The sequence below is a fragment of the Mesoplodon densirostris genome, chromosome 4, assembly GCF_025265405.1.
Source record: "Mesoplodon densirostris isolate mMesDen1 chromosome 4, mMesDen1 primary haplotype, whole genome shotgun sequence".
Classification (NCBI taxonomy): domain Eukaryota; kingdom Metazoa; phylum Chordata; class Mammalia; order Artiodactyla; family Ziphiidae; genus Mesoplodon; species Mesoplodon densirostris.
This window is the reverse complement of record NC_082664.1, coordinates 163591665-163610415: the sequence shown is the minus strand read 5'-3', so window position 1 is coordinate 163610415 and position 18751 is coordinate 163591665. Positions and strand designations below refer to the sequence as shown.

The 18751-nt window shown below is 40.4% G+C and overlaps 1 protein-coding gene and 1 long non-coding RNA gene across 2 annotated transcripts in view; one reads left to right on the top strand and one right to left on the bottom strand.

Annotated features, from left to right (window-relative positions):
* CELF2 (CUGBP Elav-like family member 2) overlaps positions 1-18751 on the bottom strand; it is a 524675-nt gene that overhangs the window by 493270 nt on the left and 12654 nt on the right. The window lies entirely within an intron of this gene.
* On the top strand, positions 8020-12564 carry LOC132487675 (uncharacterized). The gene is made up of 3 exons (XR_009531662.1): positions 8020-8083; positions 9513-9602; positions 12494-12564. It is a non-coding gene; the product is annotated as an uncharacterized LOC132487675 (long non-coding RNA).

The window sequence follows — 18751 nt, the reverse complement described above, 5'->3', positions numbered from 1 at the left end:
CATGGTACACCTTAAACTTACACTATGTTATATGACAATTAAATCTCAGTAAAGTTGGAAAAATTTTGCTAAGAGGGTAGATATTACTTTAAGTTCTCTGATTACAAAAGAAAAAAATATTAAAAATAAATACAAATTTTAAAGTTTAATTACCTTAAATTTGTCCCCTTTTCTCCACTGCCTTAGTCTAAGCCATTGTTATCTCTTGCATGAACCCCCGAAGCAGCCTCCTAACTGGTCTGTCTATCCTTCCTCTCTTATCTACCTCTGTCCTTTTTCTCTGTCATAGCAAATCTTTTCAAGTCACCTTCTATTTAAAATACTTTTGTGGCTTCCTGTGGCTCTGAGGATAAAAGTCCAACAATTTAATGCACCCTGCACGTTCTTGCCCCATCTCCACCTCTGGCCTCACCTTGCTTCACATTTTTCCTTGCTCTTTACACTTCAATCACACCTGATTTTCTTTCAGAACCTAAAATATAAATCTCATCATACAACCACCTTTATTGGCAATGGCCTCCATCTCACATGGAAGAAAAACACAAACTCTCTGACATGAACTAGAAGGCCTTGTAGGACTGGATGCATGCTCACTTTTTCTACCTCATGTCATTCTGCAGCCAGACAAGTTCATTTACTTCTTGGGACTTTTCACCTGTTGTTGACTTTCCTGGCAATCTCACCATTGACCTTTTACAAGATCAGCTCCATCTCAGCTTAGATATCACCTCTTAAGAGAGGTCTTCCCAGGCCACCTTATTGAAGTAGGTTCCTCACTGTTCTCTATCCCAGCACCCTATTTATATCCTTTAAAGCTCTATGGTCTTATAATTATGAATTTGTTTGCATATCTTTGTTTATTTCCCCCACTAGATCATAAGTTCCAAAAGGATGGGGCTACACCTGTTTTGCCTACCCTGGCATACAACCTCAGGGTCTGATGCCTGGTAAGGACTCAAGAATTTAAAAATGAACCTTGTTACAAGGTATATGTAGTTTCAAGATACAAAGCAAAGTCAGGAGGATGATGCAATAGACCAGGCATCTCATCTTTGACTTATACTCCAGCCTCCTATACAAGGGAAACAAAGGGTGGGGAAATGCAAATGTGAGAGACATTAAGAAGGTAAGAGAGACACTATTTTGTTACTGATTTGATGTAGTTGGAGACGAGAGAGGAGAAGGAACAAAGGTGATTCTAAGGCGTCAAGTCTGGGCAGACACATTGGCTAATCATGGAGACAAGGCTTCTGGAGAGGAAGCAGGATAAAAGCATCCTGAACAGTCTGCCTATTAGGAATCTGCACCATAAATATATTAGGTTTCCTTTTGTGCTGCTAATGAATGCTATAATTTTATTTGAATCCACATAAAACTAAATCTTTGTCTTCCATGTGATGTTTAAGATGTCCAGTGAGCTTCTTGGTTCCTATGGAAAGAGGAAAGGCTTGGGGGTCAAGTAAAAAATTGGGTATAACTCCTAGCCCTGCCACTCCCTAGGTGTGTGTGCTTGGCATGTTGATCAACCTCTCCAGTTCTTGGAATCCTCTGTAAAATGAGGATAATAACTTCATGTTGTTGTAAGAATTAAAATCAGGTAACACACATTGCATGGGAAGGGCATGGAACCTGCCAGGTGGTCCTGTACATCCCAACCTACCCCTCAGCCTTTCTAATACAGCTCTGTTCCTATGTGTCCCTTGATCTTCATGATTCAAAATCCTTGATTATATTCCTACCTAGTTTCAAGGGACAGTATGAAAATAAATGAGATAATGCTTCCTGCTTCTAATTACCCACTTCTTAGCTTATTTACAGAGAGTTCTTTCTTTTGGTTTGGCCTCATCCTGGCCCTAGGAGATATCCTGGCAGTTTCTTTATACTGTCGGTTGCTGTGTGCTCTGGAAAAGGAGTTCAAATTGAACATCAGTCTAATGAACACAACTGGTAAGGGAAAATACCATGTACATTCCAAAATCAAGCACAAATGCCCTTTGAAATTATTGGTGGTTTTGAATTATGTCTGCTATTGCTTCATTTACATTAACGAGGTTGATTAGAATAGGCTATATGCCATAATTCTGAAAAGACATAATGCTCTTTGGAGAAAAGACAAACTGTAAACATAAAGCATCACACAAAAGTTTTATGCGTGAGGACAGATCCTCAAAGCACGAAGGGACTTCATTTTTTTCTGTCTGCTAAAATTTTTGCCTCATAGAACTCACATTTTAAAATATCCATTTATACCCTTCTGTGTGTGTATTAGGCTCAAAAACTTCAAAAATTGCCAGTTGATACACCTGACATACAGAACTGCAAAATGGTGTCCTGGGGTGATTCCCAGATAGTTGAGAAACCTAGTTTTTATAACCGAGGCATCTCATTTTTTACTGTTTTTAGTGACAGGCTAAATTTGAATTGCGCCTTCTTTTCCCTCCAATTTTAGGGCATTGAATGCAGGTTTTCAGAGATTGTTTATTTATGGTATTTCCACTTTAGAAACAAGGCATCGGGGAGGAGAGAAGTAACTTTAAGACTATAATCAAGGAAACTAGGGAGAAGATACTGAAATCAGGTTGGGTCCTTGATCTTGAATCATACTATGTTTAGTCAGCTCATTGGTCATAAATGTTTTATTGAACTGATTCACCCACACGCCCATCACAATGCTATAATTACTCTAGAAAGGGTTACCCTCTGCTTTATTCTACTCTTAAAATGGCATTCATCAAGAAGTTGAGGTCCAGAACTTCCATGGTGGTTCAGCGGTTAAGAATCTACCTTCCAATGCAGGGGACACGGGTTTGATCCCTGGTCAGGGAACTAAGGTCCCACGTGCTGCAGGGCAACTAAGCCCGCGTGCTCTGGAGCCTGTGAGCCACAACTAGAGAGAAGCCCGCACGCTGCAAGGAAGAGCCTGCGCGCCACAAGATCCCGTGTGCCGCAACTAAGACCCAATGCAGCCAAATGAATAAATATAAAAAAAAAAGAAGAAGAAGAAGATGTTGAGGTCCAAGGAGAAACTGCAAAAGAAGAACCTTGACTATTTCCTCGTTTCTGCAAAGATTCTTGTGCTAGGGGTGATCCCCATGTCTGGGGATCTTACAAGAGGCCCCAAGCACATTCGCATCTATGTGCCAGTAGCTCTAGAATCCCTGTGCTGAACCCATTTGTACAAATCACCCCCAAGTGCTGCTCGCTCAGCAAATATTCATTAAATACCCACCATGTGCCAGGCACTGTGCTAACTTTTCTTGGGGTGACTGATACAGGACAGGTTGCCCAGGTAGATGTCAGACTTCAAGTGCAACATCAGGGGTGCCCTTATACATGGTGGAATGAAGAGCTTCTCCATATCCCTATCCTGCGGACAGGAAACAACCAAGAAAACTAAGCTTATCACATTCTCATTCTCTTTCAACGCCTCCCTTTAGGATGTACTGCATCACCTCTTTGGGCTGAGGGCCTTTGCAGGGAGCTGTGCACATCGGCCTGTGCCAACCACATGGCACAGGAAGACAGAAGTGGCTCTGTGAACCCCGTTCCAGAAGTGCCTTTACTACCCTTTGTGTTAGCCATGACCCTTAGCCAACCCTCAGGATGTAAACACCAGGGAATCTGGGATCATATTCAAGTATCTCAGAATACTCATTATACCATCAGAAGTCAACACTGGAGCAGTTTGTTCTAGAATAATGCTAACATACTTGAAATTTGCAATTGGGAATTTAATTCATCTCTGCATAGAACAACATTTCTTTCTTTGTTCTATTGGCTTCTGGAAGAACTTGTTTCTTTTTTCCTGTATATCACCAGTGCCCATTTCTAGTACTTTTAGTTTATTTTAGGCAATTTTCTCTCATGCAGCCTCAGACAAGCCCAATATTGAAGCTAGATAGGGGATCAAACGTAGAGTTAAACAAGGTTGGAGTCATCAGAAATTTGGAATTTGATATGGTGACGTCTACTGTTTTTAACACATTGAGAAACAAATTAAGGGAGTAGATTCCTTGACAGATGTGGATGATAGCGATGAAAAAACAGTTTTGCAATATATTTGTGTTTTGCAGCTAGGCAACCCCAAATGACTAACACACAGGAAGTATGTACTTGTGTGCTTCTTCTAGCCAAATTATGGGAATTGTACATCTCTGATTTTCTTTATGTGAATATTCTCTATGTAAAAGAAAAAAAAAAAGAAAAGAAAGCCTCTTGGGTTTAGAGGGCTTGTTTTCTACTGATTTTCTCCCACAGTCCTTTTATTTTCTTTCCTTAGTTTTTCCCACAGGGCGTCAGGAGTGGGAAGTTCTGTAAAAAGGAAAGAAGGGAGTGGATTGTAAGCTATTAAACTAAAAAAGTCCTTCAAGGACCCAAGGAAGAATACCATAAAATGAGGAGTCAATCTTGGCTTCATTATGGAGTGACATATTACATGAACTATGTTATATATATCTTTTAAGTTTTCAGGAAACAGACTGGCATTGAAGTAAAGACTATTGCTATAACATAGCTATGATAACATTGTAACGCAGATTCCAACAATCTGCTATACATACTGTTTGTATTATTACTGTAATTCTACAATAACTTCCTGTTGACCTTTTTTTTTTTAATCCACGGCTGTAGTAGTCCACAATTTGTATTGCCCTTTGGAAATCTTTTCACAGCCTAGGCTAAACAATTGCTTTTATGTATCCAAGTGCAGAGACTTTCATTATTGTACATCACCCATGCATTGTTAAGAAAGGTCTTATAAAACTCAACAGAAATTTCTGTATTTTGACCCTCAACTGACTTTAGTTCAGTAAACTTTCTACACTGAAGCAAGGCAGACAAAGAAGTCTATTAATATGATAGAACACCACACAAGTGTTGCTGGAGAGAAACAAATAGAACTTGGCCAATGGATACAGGTGGTTCCTGCTGGATTTTAGAAAATGCAGTTGTATGTCTAAAATGCTGTTACATCAGTTCCAACAATTAACCAACTACTGAAAATGTTGGGGGACTCCATGAGAACAGATGTATCACATCCACAGAAATCAACCTCTGCAGGGCCAAGAGTCAACCGCCTCAGCTCTGCCAGGGTCACCATGGGCCCTTCACCTGTGTCCCAGTCCCCTTGGTGTCTCCCTTTTGCTTCTTATCTCTGGGGATGTTGGCTGGTGAAGGCTGAGATGCAGAAGTACATTTTGAAAGCCTTCCTTGGAAAGGTACCTGAACAAGTCCTCATACTTTACACCCCAAAGCCTGCTGTACCTACAAGTCTGACAAAACAATTCCCTTGGATTAACTTCTGGTAAATTAATCTGGAAGATATTTAAATCCAGATTCTATAAAATGATTAAGGATTAAAAAAATTATATCTATCTATCTATCTATCTACTTACCTATCTACCTATCTATCCATGCTTCTAGTACACAAGTTGATTACAATCACTCAAAATTTCAAAATCATTAACTCATAGAAAGTCATCTCTGGAAAGAACCTTCTCTAGAAGTCTAAGGATGTTATAGATCTTAAAATGAGTCTCAGAGAGAATGTGATACATCCAATCAATGTCTATGGCTTGTCAATGATTAGGTAGGAACAAGGATGCAGGTTTCCTGGAATAGAGACTGACTTGCAATTAAAAGTACTGTTAAACAATTCTGTTTTAATAAGTAAATAATTACTGTAATTACATGAATAACTTCCATACCTAAAGGAAGGCCTAGCATATCCACATCTATTCTAGATCATCCTTGGTACTAGGGTCAAGGACATGATAAATTAGTAAAATAATGGATAAACCCTGTTTAGCTATTTCTTCAAACATTTTTTATTCTTTAATGCTTTTCCAAAGTGGTCTGTTGTCAGATTGCAAAGATAAATGATTTACATTCTATTTATTTTTTTCTTTTTTCCCTATCTTCAGAAAAAGGCATTAATGAGAGGAGTGTTAGTTATGAAATAATTCTTAGCAGGTTAGTAAAATGAGGGAATAAGGGCAAAAATCCCTGGATAAGCCACTATTTAGGTATTTAGCTTCTGAACACTCATGGGTGGACAGTAGCACCTGTTCATGAGAAGATAAAAATGTTTGTAAAATAGAGAAGAAAATGCCACATGGTCCAGGGATATGGGTCAGGATAGTAGGATTCCCTACTTAATTATCTACAAAAATAATTTGATCACACTAAAAATTTGGGAAGCCAGAGGATTATTTAGTCCTGTCTGATTAGTTCTATGTCACCTGGAATGTTCCTTCACTCACCATTCCCTGGAAGGTCCTCGGGAAGGGTGTTAGGTCATTTTATTTTAGCCCACACTAGCTGTGACTGACTGTGCAGAGTTTGTCCTCATCAATAAAACAAGAGATCTGAATCTATGGATTCTAAAGCCATCCACTTCCCAAGACTGAAATTCTGTAACTCTGCTTCTCTTGATTACTTTACACAAATTGCCCTTGTGCCAACAGCAGGGCAAATTCTAGATCTCAAAGATAAAAATCCAAAAGAAGGAAAAAAACAAGAGTCCTTTATTTCCTAAAGCTACTCAGGTGCCCTTGTGGATTTTCACTCTATTTCTTTTATCAGTTTCATCATCTGGATTTCAAACTTCTCAGCAATGGGGTCTTCTGCTCATCCCCAATACATCTACCAAAGCATAGAGACCCAGATTCTGTCACGGAATTCTGTCCTTAGGTAGGGCTGCCTAATCAAAATACAGGACACCCAGTTAAAATGGAAATTCAGATAAATGACTAATAATTTTTTCTGTATATGTGTGTCCCATGCATCATTTGTGACATACTAATACTAAAAAATTATTTTATGCTCTCTGGAATTCAAATGTAACTGGATGTCCTATATTTTTATTTGCTAAATGTCACAACACTGAGAACATGAGTCCTCTCAGTGTGAAGTCCATCTTGGCCCCAGGTGGATGAATAACTGAGCAGGTTACACAGCCTCCATGCTCTTTGGTTTCCTTACCTGTCGAGTGTCAATAATAATCATCTTCCTCAAAGGAGGACCAGCTCAAGATAAATGGGTACCCTGGAAAGACTACCGATTTTTTCCCCCATCCAATTAGTATTAGTGAAACATCTGCATGAAATTTATTCAGTGAAGGTAGGAGTAAGCTGTTTTATTTTAATAATAAATGAGTGTTCAAATGAGAGGTTTTAATTTATTAGAAACCAAACCTTTTATGGTGTGATGACCTTGGCATGTGTTTGCCTATACGGCCCCTCAATCTGAATCTGTAAGGTTTAATATTAGGGACTGTACTTGAGACTGTACCTCAAGTTCTGAGTATGGCTCCTGGTGTTGAGAATGGCTCATTTGAGGTAGATAATATTATCGTTACTAAAATATCTTTGTATGAATAACCTACTTCATAACCTGAAGATGGGTTTACAAGCATCATATAATCAGAGCTTCAGGTATCAGAGATGATATGGTCTAAGTTTACCATTTTACAGATAAGGAAACTGGAGCTTAGATAGATTGAGTGACTTACATGAAATCTCTAGCTAGGTAAATGTCCTCTGTGTTCTTTGTTGTTATGTCAAATGACTTAGTGGAGAGGTACACAAATGCTCTCAATATCTAAATAGGTGACATAATTCATAAAGGATTTACTGCCACAAAGCAAAAATACCAGGCATATTTAAACACATGTGCAAATATTAACTGTACCACTATGAAACTTTATAGGAACGCAGAAATCTTCCTATCACCGTTGAAAGCTTCAAACATTGGCATCTTTCACGAAAGAGACCCACTGAAATCATACAGGGGGAACCCCAGGGAGGTTGAAGCCAATGATCCTATTAGAGCCATCTCCAAATAAATGCCAATTTCCAATTGTAAAACAGCTCAAATGAGTATCTGAGTCTCTTTGGAAACTATTAAGATGCTTGTGCAGATTAAAATTACAAACGCTTATTAAAACAGTATGCCCAAGAAAGCGGAGAGGACAAACAATGACACATGCAAAGGTCACCGCCTGATGAAATGTTTCCATTAGGTGGCCCAGGCCAGGCTCTTCCCCTGATTCTTCCCTTGTAATCAGAGGCTAAAAGAGGTGTGGGTGAGTGCTGGAGACAACTTTCCATGAGCGTTAAAACTTTCAACTTACAATTCATTGTTCTCAACGTTTTCTTATGGATTTTGGCAGCCTGACCATAGAGGCACAGATCTGAGCTGACCTCCTATGGCTGAGGTCCCCTCCCAGTCTGTTGGGCAACAGAGACTAAATATTTCTGACATGGCTTTAAAAAGGAGTTATTTTAAGTGGGTTTACACTGGCATTCTTATTAAAAAGTAAGGCTTAACATTAAGAGTGTTAATGCTCCAATTAGACACTGTGCATAATTATGATCTGTGCATAATTATGATCCCAAAGGCACGTGGGGTTAAGGAAACGGGGAATATCTGAGGTGTGTGCTCAAGCTGGTTTGACGGGGATTTCAAATACGCCTCCAGTTCAGTTCACTTTTATTCTTTTTCAGAGTTTTGGGGGACTATCTCAGGTTCCAGATATGCGTTTGAACTTCGAGGGAGGGGGCTGTGGATATGACTGAGAGGTCACAAATACTGTGAGATGAGGCAGATGGAAAATTCTAGAAAACTCTGTCTTGTCTATCCAAATACGTACATAAATAAATAATAACCATTGCACGCTATTAATAGCATTCCCGAGTGTGCTTGACCTGTATAACACAGCTTGTTATTTAGGTGATAAAAGAGTGTTTTAATAAAATTCTTACATGGGTTTTAATATGCTAGCTTTCTACTTTTAAACTTTAATAACTGCGATTATTTGTATAAGAGGAACAAATTCAAAATAGTATTTGAAAGGAAAATGAACTTTTACCTCTTAGCTGTGGTGGACCTCGATGCTACCCGCCTCTCTCTGTATAAAACCTACATCTAGATCTAGATCCCTCTAGTAATACTCTGTATCTATATCTATCTAGCTATCTAGTTATATATAATTATACGTAATTTAATACATAAAAATATATAAATATATATAATTTAATTTATATCAAAATATGCTTTTTTTTCTTAATGTAATTATCGTCATTTGTCAAAAGATCTGAAATAAGGGTGCACGCTAATGGTACGAGTTGGGGAAGTTTTGTGCCTTGTTTTTCTCATTAATAAAATGGGGATGGTAATGATATCTGCTTCCTAGGCTTCATAGGGTTGTTGCAAGGATGAAACGAGAGAACAGCTGTGAAATGTTTAGGATAGGGCTTGGTGTATGATTATTCGAATGGCAACTGATACTATACTTAGAAAAAGATTTATTATTAATTCTATGATCTCCACCACATTTCATTCAGTATTTTCAAATGAGTAAAACTGTTTGATGGTTTTCACATACATTTAACGTAACTCAGGCACTCCACTCTTTTGTCTGTAGGAAAATACACACACACGCACGCACGCACACACATATATATACACAGCTCAGTTAACTAAGTCCCTCACTTTATTTCTTTTGCTTATAGACTAAAAAGCATTAGGCGCAGAGAAGAGAGATCTAAATCTGAACGGTCAAAGCATGAGATGGATCACGACTCCCCATTCCTATTACCCAGGTGGGATTATAGTCCTATAACCAATTTCCATCCCTGCAAGAGCTCTGATCCTTACTCTTCCCCACTCATCCCATAAGACTGTGCTGGGAAAGTCTGTAAATGCAGAATTAGCGCAACTAAAATGCTTGGAGACAGGGCTCAGATATTGGATTTTGACTTAATAATATGTAATTTAAACTACAGGCTCATTCTACATTTATTTTTAACTAGAACTCTAGAGGGTACAGGTCATACCTATATATTTTTTCTCTATGTTTCTATGACAAAAGAAAAAAAGCTTTAAAAAGTGCTTTCTGGATTGTGGTATTTTTTTTTTCCCCAAGGAAACAACAGAAGAATAGAATTACATATGTTATTTTTAATGACCTTTTTGCTCCATCTCAAGAAAACATCCTATTTTTAAGAGCCCGGTGTATCCAGGCTCTTATCAAAATAAGTAAATAATTACTAAAAATTTCATTTTGGATTTATCTGCATCCATCATTGCCTTACAAGTGAAAATCTTTGAAATGTACAGAAATTTTCATTAGAAGTAGATTCTTTGGAATGCATCAATCCTAGGCAAGCTGTTAGGGCCAGCCAGTTGCTCTCCAATCAAGATGAAAAATAAAAATCTGTAATAAGTAAATATCTAATTTTCTTAACTCCAAATGACTCAGTTTCCAAACTTATTCAAAAACATGTTCTCTCTCTCTCTCTCTTTCCCTCTCTCTCTCTCTCATATGAAGAGAGAGTAGGAAAAGAACCTGCATTTGAAGAAAAACAATAAAATAGTAAATCAGGTCTAATACAAGTATAGGTAGTTAATTCCTTAAAGAGACATTTTTCCCCCTGAGGTTCTTCAAATGGACGTTTGAACTTTTCCTCACTGAACACACATAACTAATCTATGGAATGTAATCCAATGTGTTTTTTTTTTTTGTTTTTTTTTTTTTGTGTGTGGTACGTGGGCCTCTCACTGTTGTGGCCTCTCCCGTTGTGGAGCACAAGCTCCCGACGCACAGGCTCAGCGGCCATGGCTCACGGGCCCAGCCGCTCCATGGCATGTGGGATCTTCCCGGACCGGGGCACGAACCCGCGTCCCCTGCATCGGCAGGCGGACTCTCAACCACTGCGCCACCAGGAAAGCCCTCCAATGGGGTTTTTAGAGCATTTTATTTTGAGCAAAAATAATGTCATGCCTAAACCAGTAAAGCAACTTTGCCTATTGACTTCAAAACACATGATTGCATGTGTTCCTAGCACTCCTTTCTAAAAAAAATTTTTTTAACATCTTCATTGGAGTATAATAGCTTTACAATGGTGTGTTAGTTTCTGCTTTATAATAAAGTGAATCAGTTATACATATACATATATCCCCATATCTCTTCCCTCTTGCGTCTCCCTCCCTCCTACCCTCCCTATCCTAATACCGTATGCTAACACATATATATGGAACCTAGCACTTCTTTTAAGCATTGTTTATATAACTCCTCTCCTTAAAGTAAGGAGATTCCTTCCCTTGTAGAAAAACGTGCCTCCGAGGCAGGTAAGTGGCAAAGAGCTGTATCTACATTTGTACAGAAGGAAATGAAGGTCGGATGGCAGCAGGGTTCACATCACTGCACGCTTCCTAGATGCCAAATGCTTTCCCAGGCTTTGGAGATGCAAATGTGGGTGAAGTCTGGTCCCCTCTACCAGAAAGTCTATTGCATCTCAGCCAGCAAGGAAACAGATTTTGGAATAAGTAGTGACAATACAATGTGATTCTTGCTCAGCAGACATAAAAACAGGGTGCTGGGAGAGAACAGGAAACCCCTGAGGTTTCTGAGTAGGGGAGAAACAAGATCAGACTTGTCTAAGAAGATAACCGCAGTAGCTCCGTGAGAAGCTCCAGTCAGGAAGGAAAGTGGCAGTGAGCCCTGCTAGAATCTAAAGCGTTAGAAAGGAAGACTGAAGACCTCACTTATGGCCAAAGCACTAAGGAAGTTGAGAAGGACCTTACCTCAGGAGATGCTTCCGAGGAGAAAGTGAAATAATTAATGACAATTAAAGATGTGTGGTGGGGTCAGGAGCTAAGCCATTGACGACTGGCATTTGTCAAGCCTCGGTCCTAGGTCCTCTTTCCTTCCATGCCAATGTCACATATAGGCATTCAACCATCACAGATGTATCCAATTACCCCCTCTACACAAATGAGCTATATATAGATCTCTCCACTAGTCTCCTTGGAATTCCAGATACATAGGGTCAACTCACTGCTTGAGATGTCTTCTTAGGTATCTTAGAGGCACTGTTGGGCCAAAGCTGTCCAAAACCAACCACAAATCTGGTTCTCTTGCAAGATTCAACTTCAGTAAAACACCCCCACCATGCCACAAATCTACAAGTCATCCTTGATATTTTTCTTCCCTCACCCTTATATGCAAGATCACTCCAAATCCTTAGATTTTACTTCCTAAATCTCATTTGAATTTGCCCACTCATCTCCATTCCCACTGCTATTGTCTTAGCTCTAGCTACTGTCATCTCTGCCCTGAGCATCTCCAACAGCCTCCAAAATGCTCTTCCCACATCCATACTTGTTCTCCTTTTGAACTTTTGGAAATGTAAATCTCTTCCTGGCACTGTCTCTGTTGAAAAATCTCAGGGGTTTCCACTACTCAGAGGTTGAAAGAACAAAACCCTCAACGTAGCCTAGAATGTATCTTAGCACCTTTTCCTGCTAGTTAAGTCCTACAGCATGTTCTGATCTCACCTTAAGTACTCCATAGGAGTGCCTTTCCTGATGTCCCTAACCAGGTCAGAGACCCCTATATAATTCTCATAGCTCTCCATATCTCTGTATCCACACAAGCGCCATTTTGTGTTTATTTTCATGTTATCTCATTCATGTTTTCCTCTCTGACTAGACATTAAACTCCACGAGGCAGGGGCCAGGTCTGTTTCTTCTCACCACTGAATTCTCTTCCTCCAGCAGAAAACCTGGTACGTGTTAGGTAATAAACATTTGAATAACAACAGACTAAGTGAATAAAAAATAAGCCCATGGTTCCTAATGTGAAAGAACTGTGAGACGGATAAAGTCGTTGATTAAAGTTGAGAATAGAGCTGGACAAATGAATCCAGTTAGGGATAAGGTATAGACTTTCCTTTTTTAGATTTCTATAGCATACCCCAGTGGGTTGTGGAATATACAAAATACTTTCAAGAGAGAAGTTGACACTGGGAGTCACCACGCATAGGTACTTGTAAATGTGCAGTGTTAAGGGGGTGGGTATAAAGAAGAAGTGCAAGTTCAAATATGTCCAGGAATGACCCAGAAAAGGTGGCGTCAACTAGTCAAGTAAGAGACCAAGGACAGTGGGTGTGAACTGGAGAATGCACGCTCTGCACCAAATCAGATCAAAACAAAATGTTCCCTTTTGATAAACGTAAGTATCTCACATTCTCCTTTTAATGTAATTTTAAAAATCCAAATAAAATTTAAAATAGAACCAAAAGTAAGTCAAAGCAGGAGTAATTTTGAATATACTTCGTACTATTATAAAGTGAATACCCAACAGCCTGGAGAGGTATATAGGAGGGGTCTTACCTCCATTTTATAGATGAGAATACAGAAGCTTAGGGAGGTCAAGGATTTAGCGGGGATTATGCAACCACTTAAACAACCCAATCACAAGTAGCCCAAATTTGGGCTCCTCCCATGTGACTGTGCTGGATGCTTCCTGTTTTGTCTGTCTGGTGATATGGTATTAACAGTATCAGCCAAGCACACCTCTACCACAGGAAACAGATACCCAGCAGGCCAAGCTGACCCTGGTTCAGAAGAAGTTCAACTCTCCACATGGAAGAAGCCTTCCATGAAGGCTGGGACCTTCTGCAGACCCCAGGAAATAGGCTACCTCTGTAAGTAAGTATCTTCTATGATCATGTCTTCAATGGAAGCTGAACCTCATCTCTATGAAATGGAGCAGGACCCTGTGGGGCCCTCTGGGTACAAGTCCTTTCTGGGTACAAATTTCTTGTTTGTAGGAAATAGGTTTCTTTCAGCCTCCTTGACTTTCCCTGAGTTCGAAAGGGCAGATTCAAACAGTTGCTTATCAGGGAAGGGAGGAAATGCAGAAACTAAGGAGGAGTAGTCAGGAACAACAGTGCAGCCATGGGGCAGGGTCCCGGTTCCTCCTCAAGGAATATATATAATAATATCATTGAGTTCTTCTGCAGGAACAAGGGCCCCCACCCAGGGAGAAGATGGTAACTTCCGGCTGAGCACAGGATTCCTGGAGCACCTCACCACCAACCAGTCAAAATAAAGTCTGCACACAGTAAAAGATAATGAAGTCTCGGACCCCCTCCCCAAATGATTGTCTCTTTAAACATTTTCATGGTCAAGCAGAATCTTTGGAGTTGGCTTTTGGACACCAGTCTACCATCTCCCCAGGTTGCCAGCCTGCTGAATAAAGCAATCTTTCCGTTTCTATCATCACCTGTCTCTCGAGTATTGGCTTTCAAATGGCAAATGGCCAAACCTGAGTTTGGTGCCATCTAGGGAGAAACCCTTCCTTCTGGATGTACACCTTTAGCAGTTGGGAAGCTGGGGCTGCGTGAGTCCTCTGCTCTTGGCACCTGGTACCGATAATCAGTCCGCCCATGCCAGCAACATGGCTGCTGCGTTCTGGAAGAACAGAGGTGAGGGTCACTGAATGCGTTTCTACAGGTCTCAAGAATGCTTATTTACACAAAACCAATGACATATGATTGCCTCTTAGAATTTTGCTTGATACTGTTGGGGAGGAAGAAATTTTCCTCCACCCTTCTAGGTTCTTCCAGATGGTCTAAAAATTAAATTGACGTGAAGACAGGTTGATAGGAGAAGATAAAACAAAGGTTTAATAACATGTATGCACCAGAGAGACCCAGGAAAAATGAGCAACTCACCAAAATGGCCCAAGCCCTCACCTTAAATACCATCTTTAGCTAAAGACAAAAGAGGATGTTGGGGGTGGGGCTTTGAGACTTCAAAGGGGAGGAAGGCAATTCACAAGGAGACGGAAAAGCAAATGTTTGGTAAACAAATGTTTGCTGGGCCTGCACCGAAAACGGGACACAGGGTGGGCTCTGATCTCTAGAGCCTGCAGAGTTTCCCCCACCATACCTCACCCATATTCTTTGCAGATAACTCTGGTGAGAGCTCTATTCTGGGAACAGACCTTCCATCTAAATTCTTCTAGGCAGTTAGGGGAAAGGTCAAAGTTTCTTCCCGAGTCTCTTGGGCCTTGATTGTTTTCAGCTCAATCTTGCGTGCCAAAGAGATACATTTTAGGGTGGCAAATTTTGCTCTCTTCTAACAGTCTCAAAATATAATTTCAGAACAGATGCTATCTAAGCAATTCTTTTTGCTCCTAAGTAAATACCAGAAAGATCAGAAGTGTCTGGTTTTCTGTATAAGTGATATTCATAGGCACACTAGCTTGTTAGTTGAGTGAGTGAGTGAGAACTAGGTGCCAGAGGTTTTGTAAAGATTACCTGTGAGTTTAACAGCAGACCTTCAGGGTAGGCTACTGAAACCGAGCAGGACCCTGTGGGGCCCTTCTGGCACAAAAGCCTTTCTTTCTGTGTCCCCTGCTTCTTGTTTGTAGGAAATAGGTTTCATTCAGCCTCCTTGACCTTCTCTGAGTTCCAAAGGGCAGATTCAAACAGTTGCTAATCAGGGAAGGGAGGGAATGCAGAAACAAGGGAGGAGCAGTCAAGAAACAACAGTGCACCATGGGGCAGGGTCCTGGTTCCTCTTCAAGGAATATATATAACAATATCTTTGAGTTCTTCTGCAGAACTAAAACCTCCACCCAGGTGGAGGATGGCAACTTCTGGCTGAGCACAAGATTCCTGGAGCACCACCTTGCTACGTCACCACCAACCAATCAGAAGAAAGTCACATACCCTGTAGCCCTCACCCCAAATTTGCATATAAAAACGATTCCCACAAAACCATTGGGGAGTTTGGGGTGTTTGAACATGAGCCACCTGTTTTCCTTGCTTGGCCCTGCAATAAACATTTCTCTGCCCCAAACTCTGACATTTCTGTTTCTTTGGCCTCACTGTGCGTGGGGCACATGAACTTTGCTTGGGTAATACTACCTCAGAGAGTCAGTACCTACCTAAGGTCACAGAGCTATTAAGTGCAGACTGGATTTGAACTCGGGTCTATTTTGCTTTGAAGCCCTCTCTCCCCCTACATGTTAGGCCCCAGGAACAAATGAGAACAAGAAATGCTGAGGAGTGGAGCAAGCTCAGCAACCTCATGATCTCACTCCAGAACAGTGTTCATGCCCATAATTCAGGATAAAGAAAACCTAATATAGACAGATGTGTCTATTCCTTCTCTTCAGCTCTGACTCACGACAAGCATCCATTCACTTCATACAACCTCTCCTCCTCGACCGCCTGCCATGTTTGTTGTGTACCATCCAGAAACTTCCGGAACCAGTTTCCAAGTTGCCTGTTTGATTTCCTGATGCCACATAACTCTGACCTACAGACTTCCAATTTCCTTTTTCAACTCCCAATTGTCTTTCTTAAGGAAGGGCAGAAGAGTGCCAATTAACAGAGCTTATCTTTCCTCCACTAGAGGTTTTCACATTGAAGACTCTAGTACAGACTTTTGTTACATGCTGTCTTTTTAAAAGAATATCTGCTTAACTTTAATCCATTACCTGAATCTGGAATCTACTAAACCCAATTGTTATATGGAGTCACCTGGGGAGAGTTTAATGGAAAAGCAAGGCAGCAAATTAGTACCAGATGATTAGCATCATACTAAGTTTGTTTATCCAAGGTTCTTCAGAAGAATGGACCGTATTTTTAAGATATGACTTGTTTTCCATATCTGCATGGAGGCTTGTTGCTACTTAACTGGACATTTAATTTTCCACTTATTCATTTTTCCCCTTACAGACAGCTCGATGGCTATTCAGTATGTGCATAATGCAGAGAAAAATAATTATAGGAAAGGGACACAAAGAATGTCATAATTAAACTGTGCATTTACAAAATACACTCAATATACCCGAAACATCTTGATTGCTATAATCAGGTAGATTAGGTTTTCAGCAAATACTTTTAAAAACAGAGTTTTATCTAAAGTCAGAAACAGAGAGGCAGCTCTCAGAATCACCTTGTAACTCAAAATTAATTACCATTTGTCTCCAATTATTTTTTTTTTAAAAATCAGATATAAAGAGAAATCAAAATGTAAATCAATGGATTTGTGAAACATGAGGGCATTTTCCGCGACCTTCTAGAACGGGTTTATTTTTTCCTCATCTGAACTCTCATTAACAAAAGCCATTGTGCCTACCAATGGCAAATGCAGAAATTTATCTCCTCAAGATTAGGTTCAAACTTTTATTTTACAGTTTGGAGGTTAAAGTTCAGATCAGATTCAGTTGCAGGGGTCAATGAAAGTAAAAGATCTACATGGGAGAAGGGTGTTAGGACAAGTTAAAAAAACATTCACAGTCTTTATAAAGAAAAAACATTGCCAAAAAATTAGAAATGATGATCAAAAGGGACTTCAACTAATTACCAGGACGAAATACCCATGCTATGAAACTTGGAGTCAAGGGCTCCAAATCTTCTTACTCTCTCTTTCTCTACTTTATGGTGTTTGAAGTTTATATGCAAAATATTTCTCTCTGATCCCCATCTAACTAATGGGCTCATTGAGAGGACTGGTGATTCTGCTGATTTACTGAATGGTGACCTGCAGAGAAAAAGCAAAAGACAAGGAAACCAATTTTATGGAAACAAACAAACAAAAATTAACTAGAGGGCTTCCCTGGTGGCGCAGTGGTTGAGAGTCCGCCTGCCGATGCAGGGGACACGGGTTCGTGCCCCGGTCCGGGAAGATCCCACATGCCGCGGAGCGGCTGGGCCCGTGAGCCATGGCCGCTGAGCCTGCAAGTCCGGAGCCTGTGCTCCGCAACGGGAGAGGCCACAGCAGTGAGAGGCCCGCATACCGCAAAAAAAAAAAAAAAAAAAAAAAATTAACTAGAGATTTAAAGCTTAATATAGCTTTATCCTCCGGAGAGCTTTGCCTGATTGCAGACAGAGCTTAAAAACAGGATTCAAAAGCACAACACGCTAGTTCTGTTTTGAGAGCTCTGCTCAAGATACGTTCAATAAATGGAAAACCACCTTTACCACCTGCCTTTTGTCATGAGAGAAGACAGAAAGGCAAAAACTAGTTTGGGAAGCAGGGAAAAGGGCTTTACTCTCCAACTCAGTTACTGGTTTTTAAATTTTAGATAAAAATCCAAGTTCTCAGGCACTGTTTTCCTCAAACATACTCACCCCTCTTTCAAAAATGAAAATAACGACCCTCCCTTCCTTTCCTTCGGAAATATTAATTGAGCAAATGATGCCTTGCGTAGCGCTTGTTCCTTCCTGCCACTTTCTGTCTGTCATCACCAATGCCAGGTGCCCACAGGTAAAATCTGCCTCCTGCTCCAGGAGGGGACAGTTGGGAGGCGGGGAGGAGGAAAGACAAAGCCAACGTGCTGGGAGGGAGCCTGATTCGATCCCGGGCAGGGCCGGCACTCAAGAGGGTTTCCTGCCTATTGAGAAGAAGTTATAAATGTAATTAAAGTCTTTAAGAAAGAAATTCTGCCTCAAACCACGTCCCTCTCCAGTGGTCTTCTCTTGTATAATTCTAGCTCTTTGCCAAGAGGAACTGACACTTTCGATCTAGTCATTTAAGGGCAATTTATTGTGAAGTGGTAATTTATTAAGTGAGATTCAAGAGTGGAGAGAGCTCTCAGAACCAGGAAGGGACTCAATTCACCCTCCAGTGCTCCCGGCTCAGGTCTTTTAGACAGAACCCCTGGGGCACAGAAATCCTCAACAAACTTCTAATTCCTGAATACTCCTGTCCCCACTCCCACCCCACTCCCCATGCTGCATAACTGGAAGTGAGTCTTAAAACATAAATTCCTGGATGTCATATCATATTAATCTAAATTCAGAGTAAGCTATGACCGACTGATCTCTCTGAAGAGGCTTCCCACGCTAGAGGAAGCTGTGGTACTTCATCTGGCCTGGGGCCAGTTCCTAATCCTAAATCTCTTGAAAAATGCTATGTGTGTTCTGCAGTGATTGTGATGAATGGC